Here is a 20,762-nt window from a genome sequence, read left to right on the forward strand (position 1 = left end):
TCAACAAGGTCAACCAGATGCAGTTATGCACTGTGTAACAATGTTTCAGTCAACAACGGACTGCATATATAATAGTGGTCCCATAAGACTATAACACTGTCTTCTTACCATATCTTTTCACTGTTTAGATATGTTTAGATGCACAAATACTTACCACTGTGTTACATTCGCCTACAATATTCAGTACAGTAACATGCCGTACAGGTTTGTAGCCTGGGAGCAATAAGTTATAACATATACTCCAGGTGTGTGGTAGGGTTTGCTGTCTAGGTTTGTGTAAGTACACTCTATCATGACTACACAATGATGATCATCTAATGACTAATTTCCTAGAATGTATTCCCATTGTTCAGTGATGCATAACTATAGTCTCCAGGCAAGATTTCAGTAGCTGGTACAGGTGAAGAGACTTACTCATGAGGATTTCCACAAACATGGGAGGAGGATTTCAAGATTCAAGTAGTTCTGCCCGAGTGGGCCAGTGCCAGAAAACCACAGCCCAATTAGTTATTGTTGTTGGGCTGGAATGGGCTGGGGCTAAGCATTTGTATAAGAAACAGTTCCAACATGCCCTAAGTGCCCTGATAAAAGGAATCAGGAAACACCAAGAGAACATACCAGAGACAGACTCAAATCAGACGCTGAAGATTACCATGCAGCACAGGTGAGCACAAGTGATCCTACAAGTTGGCTTGGCAGGACAGCTAGCAATTAGTTAAGTGAAAAGAGTCAAGAAAGACACTCGGAGCATTTCAGGGGTCCGTGAAACCTTGGGGCAGATGGTGGAGAGGCAAGATGCATGATCAAACAGGAATAGAAGTGGCTCATTAAGGGTAGAGCACAGGCTGCCTGTAGGAGTGGAGTAATGAGAGGTGATAGGATTTACCATGTAGGCAGACTACAAACTGGGAAAGACCCTCTGTGTCACACTGAGTTTGAGCTAAATCTTGAAGGCTGAGGTGAGGATTTTACTGGAGGGAGAACATGATTAATCTTACTTTTCGGAGAACTCATTCTAGCAGTGGTACATAGACAAATTTGGACTAGAGAGTGGGATATTCTTTAGAAAGTTCTTATAGCAAGTGTAGCAAAAATTAATAGAGTCTGCACTATGTAACTGCAATATTGCAAAGTTTCCTCAGAGAAGGTCAGATTGTAAGATCATAACGCATTTTTTCTCAAGTTTAAGAGGGCATTGTGATATTCTGGTAAAATAGAGAATTTCTTTGGAGCTAGACACTCTTGATTCAGATCCCATAGCCACTATTTGCTGACCAAATTGCTCTCAGAAATATACATATGCTGCCTGAGTCTACCTTTTTTTCATTTGTAAAATGGGATAATGCTACTAACCTCAATATGCTGTGATGGTTGAATATAACATGAGGGATATAAAGAGGCACTCACAAGTAGATTAAGACATGACTTTCTTTTCTAGCTCCTCTCATGGGGCACACACAAAGGTTCAGCATGCTATGATTGCTTGAATCCAAGTGCTAATTATTATTTTTATATTAAATCTCCTTCTCGTCTCTTTATATTTAAATATTACTATGGAGATATGGTTTTCACAAGAAGCTGAGGAAAGAGGTTGAAGCAATAAATGGTTGTCGTATCCCCTTGTGATATTTATGCCTACATGAATATAAATTTGAATTTAAATCAAAGAAATATGTCTTTCTAAAATGTGCTTTTTAGCAACCCTTTTCTAGGTCTTATCACTGTAATTTTAAAAGAGATAAAAATATGAAAAGACATTTTATTTGAAACAAAAGGATGCATTTGAAAATTCTTGCAGAAACAGCACACTGATTGATTTTTTTTTTTTTGGTATTTTTTAATCAGGTACAACAATTTAGCACACAATATATCAGCAGTCTTGTTTTGTATTCATGAACTTAATGGGAAATGGATAGATTCTGCTGATAATGGAGCAGGTAGTATTTTCAACTATAAGGAGTCCAAAGCTGAATCCTTATGAAAAATATTCTCCCAGTTGTTCCTGATGGGGGAACATAGAAGAATAAAAAATTGTTCTTTGAACAATGGAAACATGCATCAGAATCACACTACTGGGGTCCCATCCCAGAGTTTCTTATTCAATAAGTCTGGTGTGGACCAGGGAATTTGCATTTCTAGCACGTTCCCAGCTAATGCTTGTGTTAGTTGACTTGGGCAGCCATAACAAAATACCATAGTTTGGTGGCTTAAACAACAGAAAGTAATTTTCCTATAGTTTTTGAAAATGGGAAGTCTAAGATCCAGCACCTTGATCTTTGCTGGTGTGGGCTGTCTTTCTGGCTCCCAGACAGCCACTCTGTCCTCACATGAGAGAGAGAAAGAGATAGAGTGCCTGTGAGCACAAGCTGTCTGTTATCTCTTTTATTAAGGGCACTAATCCCATCGGGGCTGCTCTCATGACCTTATCTGACTCTAAAGACTTCCCAAAGGACCCATCATATGAATTTTGAGGGAACGTAAACATCCAGCCCCTGAGAAGCTGATGCTGCTGGTCTAGGAACTAGATGAAGAGTCATAGAACTTTAGTAAGTCAACAGTTGCATTTTATCTTATAGACTTGTTAGGGGGCACTACATTGTCTCATGACTTCCAGAATATGATCAGAAAATCACAGACTTCCCCAAGACTTCCAATCTGCTTGTTCTTAGACATGGCCATGGTGAGACTTGCTTTGTGTCCTGCGCTTTAAGTGGCCCCATCTGGCTCTTTTCCAGCCTCACTCCTCCCTATGCGCATGGAGTCTGTGAAGCCAAGTGATATGCCACACAGGACTGTTGGTAGAAGAGCTGAGGCAGGACTGGCTTGTCTGTCATAACATAAAAGAATCTTGGAAGATTTCCAGGGCCCAGGGTCTAAAGCCACTCGTGGCCTTTGGAACACCAAGCTCTGTGCCAAAGGGTGAAAGCCTGCCCTGCTGCACCACAAATCTAAGCCCAAGGCATAAAACCCCTCGTGACTTGGATAGAATCCAGGGCTCAGGGCATAACACCCCTCATAGCCCCTGGAATGTGCACAGACTTGTTGGTTGCTCTCCCAGGCTTGTAAACATGCTCTCCATTATCTCAAACAGCAGAGCATATTCTATATGCAACAAAGAAAATGTAAACTGTCACAGCTGCGCTTGATGCCCTGCAACCTTTCTACCCCCACGTCCTCATGGCCTTACTTGTTTACCCCTGCATCTACAGGTCCTCACCACCTGCTTCTTTGTTTGATCACCAATAAATAGTGCGGACTCCCAGAGCTCGGGCCCTTGGCAGCCTCCATACCAGCGCTGGCCCCCTGGACCCACCTTATGCACTCTCAACTTGTCTTTTCTCATTCCTTTGACTCTGCTGGACTTTGTAGCCCCGACAGCCTGGTGTTGAATCTGATCACCCCAACACAGGAGGGTTCCCCTTCCAGGCCTATTCCTCTGGGTGCCTGAGACACAGGAATTCCTTGCCCAAAAGGCTCTGAATTGCAGCCTGGTTCCTTAGTTCCTGGTTTCTGAGACCTACTGAATCAGAGTCTAGGGGAGTGGGCCAAGCCCTTGTACTTCAGCAAGCTTCCAGGTGATTCTGATGCCTGCTATAGTTTGAGAATCATTATGCTAGCCCATTGCCTCTCAAAACTTAATGTGTGTTTAAAAAATCCCCTGGGAATATGGATAAAATGCAGTTTCTGATCGTGGGTTGGGGTCTGAGATTCTACAATTCTAATGAGCTTCCAGGTGATGCCATTGTAGGATTCAAAGCCAATAAGAGTCATTGTCCTTATTTTTAAAAATGAACATATCATTGTATCAACTGAAGAATTATGAGTTCATAAACTTTGAAAGGAGAGTTTTATTTCTCATAAAGGATTGCAGGCTGCAGGGTGGATATTCTGACAGGGTGGGAAGCACAGCTTCTAGCCAGAAGCTGGAAACAACCACTTCAAAGTAGGAACAGAGGGAACAGAAATTTATGCTGAGCAGGGTGGTTAAGTATACATATTCAATAAGCTGCAGGAGGAGTCACGAATATCGTGGGTACCATGTACAAATAATAGCAGGGCTAGTTTCACCTGGTTGTGGAGTTTTCAGTCCTCTCAGTCAAAAGGTGAAGCAGAGAATATGCAAATCCTCAGCCAACATAAGATAAGAGACTACCAATCTTTGAGACTACTGTCTACCAATGGTGATCTCTTATCAGAAAAAAATGCTGGTCAGTTGTGCTGTTGAAACCATAAAACAGAGGGGCGGTATCAGGCAGTTGGTTGCTATCAATGGTGGAGTCTTTCAAAAGAGCTGGTTTTTGTTTAGCCCTTAGGGAAAAGAGCCTCATGGCAGTTAGTGAGGGAGGGGGTATACTAAGGTGCTTCTAATCTCCCGTTCTGTCATTGCTGAGAACTCAGTTTTCATTTCTCTGGAGACCCCTTGGCTAAGAGGGCATTTTTTCAGTTGGGGGGCTTAGAATTTTATTTTTATTTATTATTTATTTTTTATTATCGATTGACATATAAACACATGCATTTATGGGGTACAACTTGATGTTTTGACATACACAGTTAAGCTAAATTAACATATCCATTTTCTCTACATAGTTACCATTTTGTGTGTGTGCATGTATGTGCGTATGCATAGAAACTGCCTTTGCAAAATTATGACAGTAAGAGAAATCTGACTTAGTTGACTTCATCTTGCTTCTGACCTCTAAGCTGTCCTTGATCATTCCTGGGCATAGGTCAAGCTAAATTTAGGAGAAATTTAATTTGTAGTTTAACATAAAAGCAAGGATGATAATAGTCCTCCCTAAAACTAAACTCCTTCTTGCCTAGGGATCAAAAACTACCTTTATTAGACTAATGAAAGACCATAAGAATAGGATTATGAGAGGGGCCTAAACTCTGCTAAGATGTAGGCATAGTTTCTATAATTCCTTACTGTTCAGGGGTCCTGTGGCCAGATGTCACAAGATCTGTGACCTTCCCAATTGCTCCTGTAGATAATATCACTATTGTATAACCTAAGATTGTTTTTTTGAGATGTTTCTCAGGCTGATTCCATGTGGACTCCTGACTCCTGACTCAACAGGTCCTGTGGCCCCACCCAGAGGCAGACCAAGAGCATGAGGATCATTTTCCACACCCCTATGATTTCATCTCCAACCAATCAGCAGCAACCATTCCTTAGCCCTCTGCCTACCAAATTGCTCACAAAACCCCGAGTCATCTGCCCATGGGGAGACTGATTTGAGGAATAGCTTCAGTTCTCCTGAGTGGGCTGGCCTCCTGTCAATTAATCTCTTTCTCCTCTGCAATGCTGTGGTCTCAGTGGATTGATTTTGTCTGTGCAGTGTTCAGGAAAAACCCATCGGACAATGGCAGTAGAGTCAGTCATTACCCTTATTTTAAGTAGCCACACTCGACTCTCCAGCCTGCAGTTATAATTAGGGTATTAAATGATGATAAGCCCATGGCTGAGTTTCCTACTATACTGGGGAGAGTACCCCCAAATCCTATGTAAGCAGTAGAGTCCCAGGCCTTGTTTCCTGTAGTGTTAAGGGGAGATGGTGTGACTGTAGGGGTCAAGGGGTAACTTCCCCTTGGACCCCTGAAAGTTTGCTGAAAAATCCCCCCGACAAGATGTAGATTAATAGGAGAAAAGGCATATAAATGTATTTAATGTATATTCATAGGATCCTTCAGAAAGAAGACAACCTCCCAGTGAGGGACAGAAGTTCATATACCATCCTGGCAAAAGAGGTTATAGAAGAGGAGAAAGAGGAATTCTTCTGAGGGGATTACTAGGGAGAATGAGTAGATCTGGGTATGGAGATTAACTTGTAATAGTTCTCTTTGACACTGAAAGGATCTATTCAGGTGTGGTTACACTCTTGGTCTTATAGAGAAGGGAAGAAAAAACAATTGTTCTCCTTGGTGGGTCTGGAAATTAGGTCTATAAAAGAATTTCAGCTTCTTAGGAAGAGTGTGTAGATAGTAGTGATTGTGGGAAATTCAGAGAGACCTTGAGGCTTCTTATGCAGTGTAGGATGTCACTGTCCCATATGTTGTGGAGTATCGGTTTCTGAGCCCCAACATGACCCTAGAAAATAAAAACCACATAATGGTAAATCTAGGCCAATAGGACTATTGCAGCCCCATAGAGATTCCCAAACTGAAGGACCCATCTGAAGGACAAACGTTGTCCCGTAATGCCCAAGGTCAATGTGTATCCATAGGACAAACGTTGTCCCATAATGCCAATTTACACCTGACCAGATAGGGGGTTCTCCCTTCCCCATGCCTAGGCACTGAGGGAATCCAGGGTAGACTGAGATTAAATTGTACACTGCCTGTGGTAGGAAAGGCAAGGGTTTGAGATTCTGAAATTACTTGTAATAGTGCTGTAGAAAAATAAAATATTAACTGTTTCTTGAAAGCATGATCTTTTTGATTTGGGATTAGTTCCCACTGCATATATACATTAGTCTGTTAGGGCTGCCCTAGCAAAATCTCACAGACTGGGTGGCTCAAACAACAGAAATTTATTTTCCACAGTTCTGGAGGCTAGAAGTCCAAGATCAGGGTGTCAGCAGGTCTGGATTCTCCTGAGGCCTCTCCTTGGTTTGCAGATGGCTGCCTTCTCACTGTGTTCTCACATGGTCTTTTTTCTGCATGTGCAGATATCTGACGTCTTTTCCTCTGCTTATAAAAAGCACCAGTCATATTGGATTAGGTTCCCACACTTATGACCTCCCTTCACCTTAACTGCCTCTTTAAAGACTCTGTTTCCTAAAATAATCACATCCTAAGGTACTAGGGGTTAAAACTTCAGCATAAGAATTTGGGAGAGACACAGTTCAATCCACGACAATATGCCATTTTCTGTGTAGAAGGCCACTGAGCTGGGCCGGAGGTCGACTCTGAAGTCCTGAAATAATCTTAGCTGTTTAGTGGAATCTCTTTCTGGAGCTCTAAACTGCTTGATGACTTTCTCAGAACATTCTTAAGATTTGTTTGTATATTTAGTTTCTGAATCGGATGCTCCACTTATTCATAGTGAGAGTTTGCCTTCCCTTCCTGTTTCCACATCCTGAGGCATCATGTCTCCCTGTCCCCCAGCAGTGCCTCTCCACTTCCTACGGGCCTTTCCTCCAGGCCTGCCTTTCCTCTAGTCCTGCCCTTCTTCTAGCCCTGCCCTTCCTCTAGGCCTGCCCTACAGGTAGTGCAGTGTCTTCTGTGCACAGGCAAGTCGTCAGCAGATTTGGCCAACATCTTAGGTTTCATTTCAAAGCTTTTCTATCCTGTATATTCATAGAGTTTACCTCTCACTTCAGCTAATTTCTCTAAACTCGTAGTAGCTGCCTTTCAGTTAAAAATAAATTTTTTGGGACAGATTATTCCATTTTTTGTGGACTGACTGCTCAAGTGACCCTGATTAAGACACAAGGCAGCTAGAGTCAGAAGGGAAGGGCTCTTTTTAAATTAATCTTTCCCTCTCTTTACACCTGACCAGGTACCCTCACCATTTAGAAGAGGCTGAAGAGTGGTTTGCTACCATTAAAGAGTAAAGCCTTTAATAACCTTTTGCTTTGAAGATAAAAAGGCTAAATGAAGTCCCCTGATAACAGAGTCTGCAAAGTGACATGTCAAACAATGACTGAGTTTAGAGGAGTGCTCTGTTACAGAGACATTTTTATCATAGGTCATCATATTTAGGATCTTAAAGGAGTCTAGGGCCACAGGCATAAAGCAAGGGGAAAATATTGATTGCTCCTACTAGACAGTTCTGGAATGCCAATTTTATGGTACCTGGGAAACCAAGGCCTTAAACTATTTCCAGATAGTGAGTTTCAGATGTGATAATTGCAGTATCGGCATCTTAAAATGATTCAGTGTTATCTGTTCCACACTTGCAGTATTTGTATTGATCTCTTTTATCATCATCGCTATGTGCAAAGGAAACAGACTCAGGAGAGTGAAGTGACTTGCCTGAGGTCACACAGCTAATATGTTGCAGAAGCACAGCTGGAACCTAGGTGCTGTCCACTGCACTGCATTGTACAGCAGCAACAGCTCCCGAGCTGCTCAGCTCCCGAGCTGCTCCACCACACTCACCATCAGCTCCAGCAATGAGATATAAAGGCTCAGTTCTTAACATCCACTTCATTATTTAAAAGCGAGGTTTCTCATAAACCTAAATTTCTCCTAGGTATTACACACACCTCCTTGACAGACAGTCAACTTAAATCTCAACTATATAGAATATGATAAGTTACCTGCTTTGGGCCACTGGTATTTTCTCTGATCTCTGAATTGATGGAGGTACATGATTTGAGAAGTTATGAGATCCTGCCTCTTACTGTAGCCTATTTAAATGCAGTACCTCACTTACATTGAAAGAAAAGGTGAAAATACGCAAGAATCATGAGATAGGATAATTTGAGAAAGGAAAAATTTGTAAGTCCTCCAAGATTTTAGCATCTCCTGGTATTATGGACTAAATTGTGTCCTCCCCCAAATTCATATCTTGAAGCCCTCACCCCCAATGTGTTGGTATTTAGAAACGGGGCCTTTGGTAGGTAATGAGGGTTAGATTACCTCCCAAAGTCATGAAGGTGGGGCCATCATGATGAGATTAGTCACTTTATAAGAAGAGAAATCGAGAGATATCGCTCTCTGTGTGCCCTGTGTGGACACACTGAGAAGGTGGCCATCTGCAAGTGAGGAAGGGAGCTCTCACCAGGAACTGAATTGACAATCACCTTCATCTTGGACTTCCCAGCCTCTCAACTATGAGGAATGAATGTATGCGGTTTAAGTCACCCCAGTCTATGGCATTTTGTTATAGCAGCTCAAGCAGATGAATACACCTGGTCTTCAACCCACAGAATCCTCTGGGAAGGAGACACTCTAGGACCAGTATTTCTCACTTACTTAGAAGCACAATGAAAGAGGAGTAGGCCTTTAACAGCCCAAATGTTTAGTATATTTCTCAAAATCATAAAGTACTCCTGTTATAGTGATGACTTGGCTGTGTCCTCTTGTAATCTATCGGCCTCAATCCTCATTATTCAATCCAGATAGGATCGAGTAACCTCTCTGAATAGACTACCAGGTCTCCACTCATTGGCTGACTAAGGGGAGGAGGTTTCAGCTGGGCCTGGAGGAAATATGGGTACATTCTTCTAATTTAAACCAAAACCCAAAGTTCTGTTTATTGTCTCCATTTAAATATTTACTCCACAGATATGTCAGAATAATATAAAATACATTATAACCAATTGTGTGGTTTTGACCTTACTGAAATTCTTTAAATGCCTGTGTCTTCAAAAGAATTTTCCAATTTGTCTATTCAGTTACTGATTGTTTACAGTTTGGCCACTGGTGTTAATGGGGCTTGGGTTGAGATTCTGATTCTGTTACTTATAAAATGTACAACTTCAGGCAAGTGACGTGGCCTTTCTGGGTGTCATTTCTTCATCTCTAAAAGCTTTACAATAGCATGCCTACCTCACAAGGCTGTTGTAAGTCTAAATTGAAGTCATTACATATGAAAAGGCCTAGTACAACACCAGCCACAAAGCCTAAATCAATATTGATTTCCTTTTTTATTTTTTCACTTTTAGTAATTTTTTCATTATTTATGTATTACTGGCATGACTGTAAAAATTCCTCTGTAGCTGTCAAAAGCTGATTAACTCTTATTTAATCATATATTGTGTGCTTACTATAGTGCACCTAGCACTGCATGTCATTATTCCAGTATATTTAAAATAGCACATGAACTGGTGCTAATTCATTCATATTGGAAAAGTCTCAGTTAAACTGAACATTCAATAACCAGACAGAAGGCAAAGAAAAAAGTTAGGAAAAAGCAATGTTACTAATGAGATAGCTGTATCATACAGTACTTCTATTTTTAATTTTTGAGAAACCTTCATATTATTTTCCAAAGTGGCTGTACTAATGAACGATATGAACTGTGTAAAAGGTTTTTCTCCACATACTCACCAACATGTGTTATCTTTCGTCTTTTTTATAATAGCCTATCTAATACATCTGAGTTGACATCTCATCTGAGTTGACATCTCATAATTTTAATATGCATTTTTCTGATGATTAGAGGTGTTGATCGTTTTTCATGTATTTCTTAGCCATTCATAAGTCTTTTGAGAAATAGCTATGCAAATTTTTTGCCCACTTTAAAATAGGGTAATTCGTTTTTTTGTTATTGAGTAGTTCGAGTTTCTTGTATATTTTGGACTAGGCCCTTATCCAATGTATGATTTGCAAAGATTTTCTCCCAATCTGTGGGTTGACTCTTCACTCTATTAATTGTTTCCTTTGCTGTGCAGAAGCTTTTGAGTTTGATGCAATACTATTTGTCTATTTTTGTTTCTGTTGCTTGTGCTTTGGGGTCATATTCAAAAAATCTCTGCCCAGACCAATGGTATGGAGTTTTCTCCAAGTTTTCTTCTTGTGGTTTTATGATTTTACATTTGTTTAAATTTTTAATCCATTTTGAGTTGATTCCTGTATAAGGGGTAAAATAAGGGTCCATTTCCATTCTCCTGTGTGTGGATATCTACTCTTCCCATTTATTGAAGAGACTGTCTGTTCCTCATTGTGTGTTCTTGGCACTTTTGTTGACTATCAACTGAATATAGGTTTGTGGGTTTATTTTAGAATCCCTATCTATTCCATTGGTTAATGTGTCTGTTTTGATTACTATAGTTTTGTAATATATTTTGAAATCCAGTACTGTAAAGCCTCTAGTTTTGTTCTTTTTGGTCAAGATTGCCTTGGCTATCTAAGTTTTTGTGTGTGTGTGATTTCATACAAATTTTAGAATTATGCTTTCTATTTCTGTGAAGAATGACATTGGAATTTTGATAGGGATTGCACTGGATCTGTAGATCACTTGAGGCAATATGGACATTTAAAAAATATTAGTTCTTCCAATTTATGAACTTGAGTTATCTTTCTGTGTATTTATTCTGTCTTTACTTTCTTTCAACAATGTTTTCATCATACAGGTCTTTCACTCCCTTGGGTAAATTTACTCCCAAGTATTTTATTTTATTTTTTTGTAAATGGGATTGTTTTCTCAATTTCTTTTTCAGATAGTATATAGAGATGGTACTGATTTTTCTAAGTTGATTTTGTATCCTGCAACTTTACTGAATTCATGATCAGTTCTAACAGGTTTTTTTTTTAAATTTTTTAAATTTTTTTATTTTTTTTTAGAGTCTTTAGGATTTTCTATATATAAGATCAAGTCATCAGCAAACAGGCAATTTCACTTCATAGGATGTTCTTTTATTTTGATTCTGTTCAGTGCTTTTTATAGTAAAATAAATTAACAAAACAAATGCTTTTACATTTAATGTCACTTCAAGTTATTGACTTATTAATATAGAATAGAAATCATACTGTTTCCACAGCATCAGTCATTTGGGTCAATGGAAAATGAGATGAACTGTTATTGTAATCCAATTCAATATTTTATTTCTTTCTGTCTACCTGAAATAACTGAAAGGATCAGAATCCAGTTTAAACAGTTTATTCAAGTGAAAAGCTGGGAATGGTCATCTGGGAGGCAAAGACTCCAGAAAAATGGGGTCAGTGCTCCAAAGTTAACTTCTTACTTATACGAGCAGAAAACAAAGAAGTTTAGTGGGATTATACCATTTTCTATACGAGGCTGGTTTTACAAGTTACAACAATTTAATTAGTTACAGTTTGTTCTCTTTTCCGTATGGCTTGTTTTCTGTATAGCTTGTTTTCATTTCCTTTTTCATTAGGAAAAGTGTATTTAATATTTCATCTTAAGACATTATGGTAACCATGAAGCCTTTGTGTAAGAAAGGAAAAAGGGAAGTTAATCTATGATGAAGATTAACAGTGAAGAGGGTAGGGGTTTTTTCTGGCACCCTTTAGTCATTTGCAACATTTTATAAAACAATGTAGGTAAGGAGGAAAGCTAATCTATAAGCAGAGAAACAAAGGTTGTAGCACCTTGATTATAGCTGCCTAGGTTGCAGCTGCTTGTCACATGACCTAGGTCCCATAATCACACTCCTTTAAGGCTCAAAATAATTTAGGATTCCAACAGCTTAGATTTTCAATTACTTATTTTCACATTTGTGATGTGTATTCAGTTTCTGAGCCCATAACTTGGGTCAAAGTAATATTCCTTGCCCTATGAAGTAATAGCAGTTTTCTTTTTCAGTGAGTCCATCCTCAGTGAATAACTTATTAAGAAGAGACATGAATTTATGATACTTAAATACCTTTTTGTTTGAGAGAAAATAATTTTTGTTTGTGCAAATGTTCACACTAATGAAAGTACTGCAGGAATTGTTGAGACAAAACTTTTGACCTTTTCATCTGAGGTGAGGATTTAGGCACTTATCACCATTCAGTTTTAAGATATGACTCTTCTTCTTTGCCCCTTGACCACCATCTCAATTCACTACCAAAATTTATAAGAAATACTTTTGAGGAAAAAGGACTTCATCTGAGCTTACAAATATACTAACTGAAACAAAAAACTTTCTGTACGTAGCACAAAATGTGTTGACTCCTCAGTCAGGATATTATTCGGCAAGGGTGACAAGGATTTTAACACTTGTATAGCTGTTGTTCTCTGTAAGTCAGCAAAGGATGTTAACACACTGATAGCTAAGGGCAAGACTGGGTAGACCAAAGGACAGTTTTCAAGGGCGTTGTAGGCATCAGAAATAGCCACAGCCCACTGTCTGCTTAATTAGATTGCCCTTGGACATTCAGTTTAGCATATCGAATCCCTATTATGAGCAAAGGCTGTACTTAATGTGTGTCCACATAGCTGCACAGGTCGATTGGGGTCAAGAAAAATCTTTTGGGTTTGTAACTACCTTGACTGTGATCCAGTTCCATACTCTTGATGTGCTGCTGAGGAAACTAAGGTCCTCTGAGGTTTAGTGACCTTCCCCAAAGTCACACAGATACTATGGTCAGCAAAGCTAAGGCTATCAAATAAGCCTCCTGCATTTCAGTTCAACTTCATTTCCACCCCATCACCTGTCTCCCCAGATGTCTGCTTTTTATTTACTTTGCACAGCTAACAGATGGTTACTCCCCACCTCTCATTTAACTTAATGGCCATAGCATCTTGGACCTTAGCCAGGTCATATTCTTTGCAGGAGTGAATTTGCCTGTCTTCAGTCTTCCCACCAAGTGGTGAGGCATTTTGATGCTCCACTACCAAAAAAGGTTCATGAGAGCATGATGGGTACACTTCACAGTTCATTAAGTGTCTCCTTCCCTCTAAGGCAGAGCACAGGCCTGGGATATTGAACATGGCTGATTTTTCCAGGTACTAAGATGGAGTATGAAAATGGAGTGGGCATAGCTGAAGCCAGGAAGGTAGCAAGCAGGAAGCTAAGAGTAAAAGTGGGCTCTGGAGCCAAAAGCCATTCAAACACAGCAACAAATACCACAAGGGCTGGGCAGGCTCAGAGTGCAGGGGCTGGGCCCACTTTCTTCCTTCTTGCTGTCTGAATTCTGTCTTTGTTAGCACCAGAGGGCCTAGCTGCAGCTCTGGTGAGGAGTGGACTCCCCTCATTTGCCCAAGCGAGGAGTGGACTCCCCTTATTTCAGGTCTGTATGATGAATGAGCAGAGGGCTGTTGTAAGTCAGCCGAGTCAGGCCCCTGCTAGAGGAATTGTGTTTTTAGGAGACATTTGGGGCCCTTTGAGAAAAATGACTTTCAAATTTTTCTTAAAAACAAAATAAGGCAAACAAACAAAATTTCAAAAACAACTTCTACAATTGTTTTCAGTATTTTCAGTGCCAAGGCAGACCTACCCCACAAAAAATACCAATTCTGAAGAATTTGATCATGAAATTGCTATTTGACCTACAGTAACTACATCTAAGGATCAGCCTCTGAATGAACCTCAATGTGCCAATGCTGCTGTGTTTTAGAAATAAATGTTATATTTTGGTTTGAACAAAAAAAGAATCTCTCAATCCACCCACATTTTTCAAATCAAGCAAGAAAATAATTTGAAAATTGAAGGAATACAGGCCAGGAGTGGTGGCTCACGCCCCTAACCCTAACACTTTAGGAGGCCGAGGTGGATGGATCACTTGATGCTGGATCACACCAGCCTGACCAACATGATAAAACCCCATCTCTGCTGAAAATACAAAAAATTACCTGGGCATAGTGAGGAATGCCTGTAGTCCCAGCTAGTCAGGAGGCTGAGGTAGGAGAATTGCTTGAACCTGGGAGGCAGAGATTGCAGTGAGCCGAGATTGTGCCACTGCACTCCAGCCTGGGCAACAGAGACCCTATCTCAAAAAAAAAAAAAAAAAAAAATTGAAGGAACACATACGCTATTGCTTTTGAAGTTCTCCTTTAAAACCCATGCTTAAGAAATTCTTAGGCCGGATGCAGTGGCTCATGTCTATAATCTAAGGAGGCTGCGGTGGGTGGATTACCTGAGGTCAGGAGTTTGAGGCCAGTCTGGCCCACATGGTGAAACCCCGTCTCTACTAAAAACACACAAAAATTAGCCGGGCTTGGTGGCAGGTGCCTATAATCCCAACTACTTGGGAGGCTGAGGCGGAGGTTGTGGTGAGCCGAGATCGCGCCACTGCACTCCAACCTGGGCGACAGAGTGAGACTCTGTCTCAAGGAAAAAAAAAAAAAAAGAGAAATTCTTCTGAAAGTTCAGGTAAACTGGAAAGAAAGTATTTCCAATGTGTCAGTTCAAGAATATTCTTCTAATGTGGTATTTCAGTTGAAAAATGTACTAATAGAAGAGATCCCAATGGTGAATTTTTTACTGTAGATTCATGTCAATAACATCCAAAATAAACAGATGGCAAAAGCACTGCTAGCTATATGTGCCAAACTCTTAGAATATAAAGATATAAATATTTATATATATTCTTATATTTAAGAATATGGAGAGAAAGACCATAACGTTGTGCTTGGTTTGTGTGCTCACAATTCAATATCAGCAAAAAAAATGTATTTTCAACTGCAAAAAATGTTTCAAAATAAAGTCGCAAGCAAAAATGATGACCTTGACAAATCATTTATTACATGAAAATAAAGAACAATAACAAAATAAAAAAACCCTGAACAGCACGAGGGCTGTGATTTGAGTGAATTTAACAAGTAGAAAGACTCTATACTGAAAATAATAAAATTTATAGACGGCACTTGAAACAAGACAAAAGGTTCAACTGCGAGTGACTTCAAAGATTGATATAGGTTGAACAAAACGAGAAAACTTTGCTTTTAGCCTGTGATTTTTTGATGTAACAAGACATATGTGTATATTGGTCTTGTTCTCTGCTCCTGGCCGGAGCTCTTAAACCTTTGTTATTTCCTGAGTGGTAGGGATGCTAGGTGCATCTTTTGTTCTAATATTTCACCTTTTACCCAACTCCTGACACAGAGCTCCTAAATCCCTTGAAATTTTCAGGGTGATAAGAGCCACTTTTGGTGGGCTCCTACATGGGTGCTAGTCACCAGAAAGACCAAGCCATAATTAGAAGCCTGGAACTTTCAACCCCAACCCCCTACTCTGAAGAGGGAAGATGAGCTGAAGATTTAGTTAATACTTGATCATGTCTACATGATGAAGCCACCTTCAAAATCCCTAAATGACAGGGTTTGAGGAATTCTTAGGGTGCTAAACACATCCATGTGCTAGAAGGTGGCAAACCTGTACTCCATGGCAATAGAAGCTGCTGTGCTTGGGACCCTTCAGACCTTGCCCCATGTACCTTCATCTGGCTGTTTATCTGTATTCTTTATCATATCCTTTATTATATAATAAGCCAGGAAACACAAGTGTTTCCCTGCGTTCTGTGAGTTGCTGTAGCAAACTGTTGAGCCCAAGGAGGGCTCAGAACTTCCAATTCGTAGCCAAGTTGTACAGGCTGTGGGTAACCAGAAAACCTACTACTTATCATTGGCATCTGTAGTGGGGGTAGAGTCTTGTGGGAGGCCCTTAACCTATGGGTTCTGCACTAACTTGAGATAGTGTCAGAATGGAATTGAATTGTTAAACACCCAGCTAGTGTTGGATAATAGATCAAGTGGGAAAAACATCATAGATCTGGTGTCAGAAGTGAGATATTGAGAATGGTGTGAATATAAAAGGAAAACATGTTTTCTTATACATGGCCAGATCCATTACCTATATATGGCTTATAATTGAAGCCATTTATTCTTTCTAGTGGACTAGCTTTCTGATTTATTAATATAGTAGTATAAAGGAAATATGAGACACATTTGCTTTTCTATTCTTTTATATACTAGTTGATAAAGAATGCCAAATGTTCTAGAACAAGGGAAACACGGGAATGCATCCAAAAATTTATAACAAGATATTTGTGTCCTTCTGTTTTACCAAGATCAATACACTTGTAATGGTACTTTTTTATTCTTTATTGATTAAACAATCTTAGAAAATTATCATATATAACGTATGATGCTTTATTCATTTTACCTCAGTTTTTTAAACTAGGTAATTATATAAAGTAAAATTTTTAAACTAGAGTTTACTTAAAAAAACTCATTTCAAATATGTTCTTAAGTTTGGCATGTTCTAATTTCAACCCTACATTTTAATATCATATTGTGTTATCTTAAAATGAATTGAAGGATCTGGGGTATGGGACATGTAGTTTCTGATCAGATGGCAAAGTAACATGATCTCTGCTCTGAGGATGACCTGGAGCCAAGAGGAGTAATGTCATATATCAGAACTGGCATTGTGAGAACTGCCTGATGAGGTGGAGGTGATGGAGACTCTTTATGGTTGTGGGGAGAGGGTAAATGATGGAGGTTGATGCTGAAGGTAGCCTGGAATGGAAGCAGGCTGGGGGGTGTTCTTGTTGTGCCCCATCTTTTCCTGAGTGAGACATTGCCTTTCCCACAGCCACTGTGAGGAGGACAGTGGCAGGGCCAGCTCTTGACTTGAGACTGCAGGATATTATGAAGCCTGTGGCTTGGGCATGAGTAGGGGTGGATAAAAGCAGGTGTAACCTTGAGCTGGAGCCTGGATGCTGCTTCCTTTCTCCATTCTCCACTTCCAGAACTGGGTTATCACTGAGGCAGCTGTTGGAAAAGAGGAGAGCCTGTGCAGGAAATATAGGTTCCCTCAGGGGCAACATTACTTGAGAGTGTGCATTAGAGTAGATAAAGTATATAATAAAGAAAACTTAGTCTAATCACTTAGAGAAGTGTTTCAATAGCAACACTGGATGCAAAGTATGGAAGAAAGCCAACTTCAAAAAATTAAATGTGAGTAAGAAATAATGATATTTTTAGTCATGCAAGGCCTCAAAAACATCCACTTTGAGAACACTGTTTAAAGAATTACATAGTCTGACAAGAAGGAAGGTCAACTCAATACTTTAGTAGACATAGGAAATAAAGAACTAAAATTTATTGTCTACAAAACAGCATCATGTACACATATATTTATTCACATGGAAAGAATAGAAATTAACTACAAATTCAGAAGCTAAGCTGAAGATGATATCTCACACACATGATATTACACACATACATATGTATGGTGCCCACAAATACCTTCCAGTATCCAAAGCTTCATGCAGTCTTCTCTGTTGAATCAATGCTTGCCCTGTGTAAGCAGTAGAGTGTGGCAGAAGAGACACCGTGTGACTTTTGAGGCTGGGATCTTGGAATGCTTACTGTGGTGAAAACAAGCAGCCATGAAAGAATTTTGAATATCCTGAGACTGTTATGCTGAAACTTTACAAACTAGCAACATGGACAGGCTACATAGAAGCAAGTCCCCAGCTATTTCAGTCACCTCAGCTGAGGCCACCAGACATGTGGCTAAGGGAACTGTCGTGGATGCCCTGTTCCATTGAGCCTTCATATGACTTCAGCCCCAGCCATCATCTGTCTGCAACTGAATTAAAGACCCAGGTAAGAACTGCCTATCTAAATCTGGCCATAATGTAGAATCATAAGAGATAATAATAAGGTTTTATCCTAAACTGCTATATTTTGGGGTGCTTTGTTACAAAGCAGTAGATAACTGAAACAATGGAGTGATTGTAAGGATAACCCTGACTTCCCACCCCTCTCTCTGTCGGTGGCTTTTGAAATGTGACTTTGCAGTTCTCTAATCAAGAAGTAGGGTCTATTTTCTCACCGTTTGAATCTGGGTTGGCTTTGTGACTTGCTTTGGCTGTTAGAATGTGGCAAAAAATGATGGTATGCCAGTTCTAAGCCAAAGCTTCAGGGGGCCTGAATACCTCTGCACTCTCTCTACCATCATAAAAACAAGTCCACTCTAGTGCATTGGAAGACTGTAGACCATGTCAGGCAGAGCTGAGTCAGCTCAGTTGTCCCAGAGTAGGCTCCAGACATGTAAGGGAGGCAGTAAGATATTGGAAGACTTCTAGATGACCTGTAGCTAATCTCAGATGAATGGGTGTGCCTTACCAATCCCAGTGCAGATCAGATCTGCTCAGTTAACTTCATAGACTTGTGAGCAAAACTGAATGTTTGTTTTTTATGGCACTGAGATTTTGTATGTGTTTATTACATACGTTGTTGTGGTAGCAGATAAATAACACATAAAGAAAAATAATCCATTACAAACTTAGAACTGGACCGGGTGCTGTGGCTCATGTCTGCTATCCCAGCACTTTGGGAGGCCAAGGTGGATGGATCACCTGTGGTTAGGAGTTGGAGACCAGCCTGGCCAACACGGTGAAATCCCATCTCTACTAAAATTTTAAAAATTAGCTGGGCATGGGAATAGGTGCCTGTAATCCCAGCTATTTGGGAGGCTGAGGTGGGAGAATCACTTGAATTCAGGAGGCAGAGGTTGCAGGGAGCTGAGATTGTGCCACTGCACTCCAGCCTGGGCAACAAAGTGAGACACCATCTCAGAAAAAAAAAAAACAGAACTAAAGCTATTGATAAAAATAATACATTTCCAAGATAGTAATAAAGATATCAGAAGGATATGAGAACATGCTAAGATACTTGTTAGGAAGCTGATTAGACAGGTCTTTGACAAGACTTATCAAAGATAAGAGAGAGCATGTAAATAAACAAAATATACTATGAAAAGAAGAAATAACTATAAATAGAAGAGATTTTAAAAGAATAAAATTATAAGCAAGTATCACTTGTATTTAAACATAGAAATCCCAAATGGATGAATATTCATTAAAGGAATTGAGATGAAAACTATCTTTCTGACCAAGTAAAGACTTTGGTTGCATAACAGAGTCCACTCAAGCTAGTTTAAATAAAAAGGGATTTTTAAGGCCTATAGATTGCTCAGTTATTGGGAAAGTTGCTGAAACAGCTTTAAAGTTGAATTTTCAGGAAAAACTTCCTAGAACTATATGACAGAACTGAGTTAGAAGGAACTGGCTTTTACTACAGTCAGAAAACGATGAAATCAAAGAGCCACCAGTACAGCTGTTAGCTCCAGAATATGTAACTTTCTCTCCTTTTCTTTGTTTTTTTCTTTCTCTCTCTTTTTTTTTTTGAGACAAGGTCTCACTCTGTCACTCAGGCTGGAGTGCAGTGGGGTGATCAGGCAATCCACCTGCCTCAACCTCTCGAAGTGGTGGGATTACAAGCATGAGCCCCGACGCTCGACCTGGAATGTATAACTTTCAAACCATCAGAAGAATATACTGATTAATCAAAGAAAAATAACAATGGAGTAGAAAACCTTCAAAAATATATGATACATTGAAAACATAAAATAAGATTAAATAAATCTTAAAATAGGATTAAATAGATTCTGTCGTAATTACAATAAATGTAACCAGGCTGCACCAGTCAAAAGAAACTCTCAGATTAGAGAAATATGTTTCTATGAGAGAAATATTTAAAACAAAACTATGCAGAAAGAAAACTAAAAATAGATGAAGGTAGTAAAGGTCAAGATTTATTGGACAGAACTAAATCAATATGCAGAGGAAAATGTATAGCTTTGATCTATAGAGTAGAAAATAAATATTCTGTCTTAAAAGATAGAAAAAGAACACCAAATAAGAAAGAAAAATGAAGAAAATAAATAATAAATATTAGAGCAAAAATAGAGATCAAATTGAAAACTTCCAAAATAATGGTTTTAAAAATAATTATTAATATTAGACAAATATTTGACAAGATTAATCAAAGATAAAAGAGAATATGCAAATAAAACACTCTGAAAGGGGAAATAATCAGAAGTAAAAGAAATTTTAAAATATCATTTTTTTTTTTGAGGCAGAATCTCATTCTGTTGCACAGGCTGGCATGCAATGGCACGAGCTCAGCTCACTGAAACCTCTGCCTCCTGGGTTCAAGTGATTCTCCTGCCTCAGCCTCCTGAGTGGCTGGGATTACAGGCATGCGCCCCCACACCCGGCTAAATTTTTTGTATGTTTAGTAGAGACGGGGTTTCGCCATGTTGGCCAGGCTGGTCTCGAACTCCTGGCCTCAGGTGATCCACCCTCCTGGGCCTCCCAAAGTGTTGGGATTACAGGCATGAGCCACCATGCCTGGCCTAAAATAGTAAAATTATAAGCAACCATTACTCTCAGATTTAAAAATAGAAACTTCAAATGGATTGAAATAGAAATTATCCTAATTTCATAGAAAAAGTTTCAATCTAGATGGTTTTAGAGGATGGGCTCTCATAGAATTTCAGGAAGCAAATTAGTTAATTTATTAATTAGATAATTTGTATCTAAGTAAATTGCTTCAGAAAATAAAA

General features: G+C 39.4%; 1 pseudogene across 1 annotated transcript in view; it reads left to right on the top strand.

Moving 5' to 3' along the window:
• The first annotated feature begins 434 nt into the window (after positions 1–434).
• LOC105552406 overlaps positions 435–20,762 on the top strand; it is a 121,898-nt pseudogene continuing 101,570 nt past the window's right edge. The window contains exons 1-2 of the transcript XR_001008002.1: positions 435–664; positions 1,846–1,937. The product of XR_001008002.1 is annotated as a polyadenylate-binding protein 1-like (transcript). The remainder of the gene's footprint in view (positions 665–1,845; positions 1,938–20,762) is intronic.

This window comes from Mandrillus leucophaeus, unplaced genomic scaffold (assembly GCF_000951045.1).
Source record: "Mandrillus leucophaeus isolate KB7577 unplaced genomic scaffold, Mleu.le_1.0 Scaffold554, whole genome shotgun sequence".
NCBI classification, from domain to species: domain Eukaryota; kingdom Metazoa; phylum Chordata; class Mammalia; order Primates; family Cercopithecidae; genus Mandrillus; species Mandrillus leucophaeus.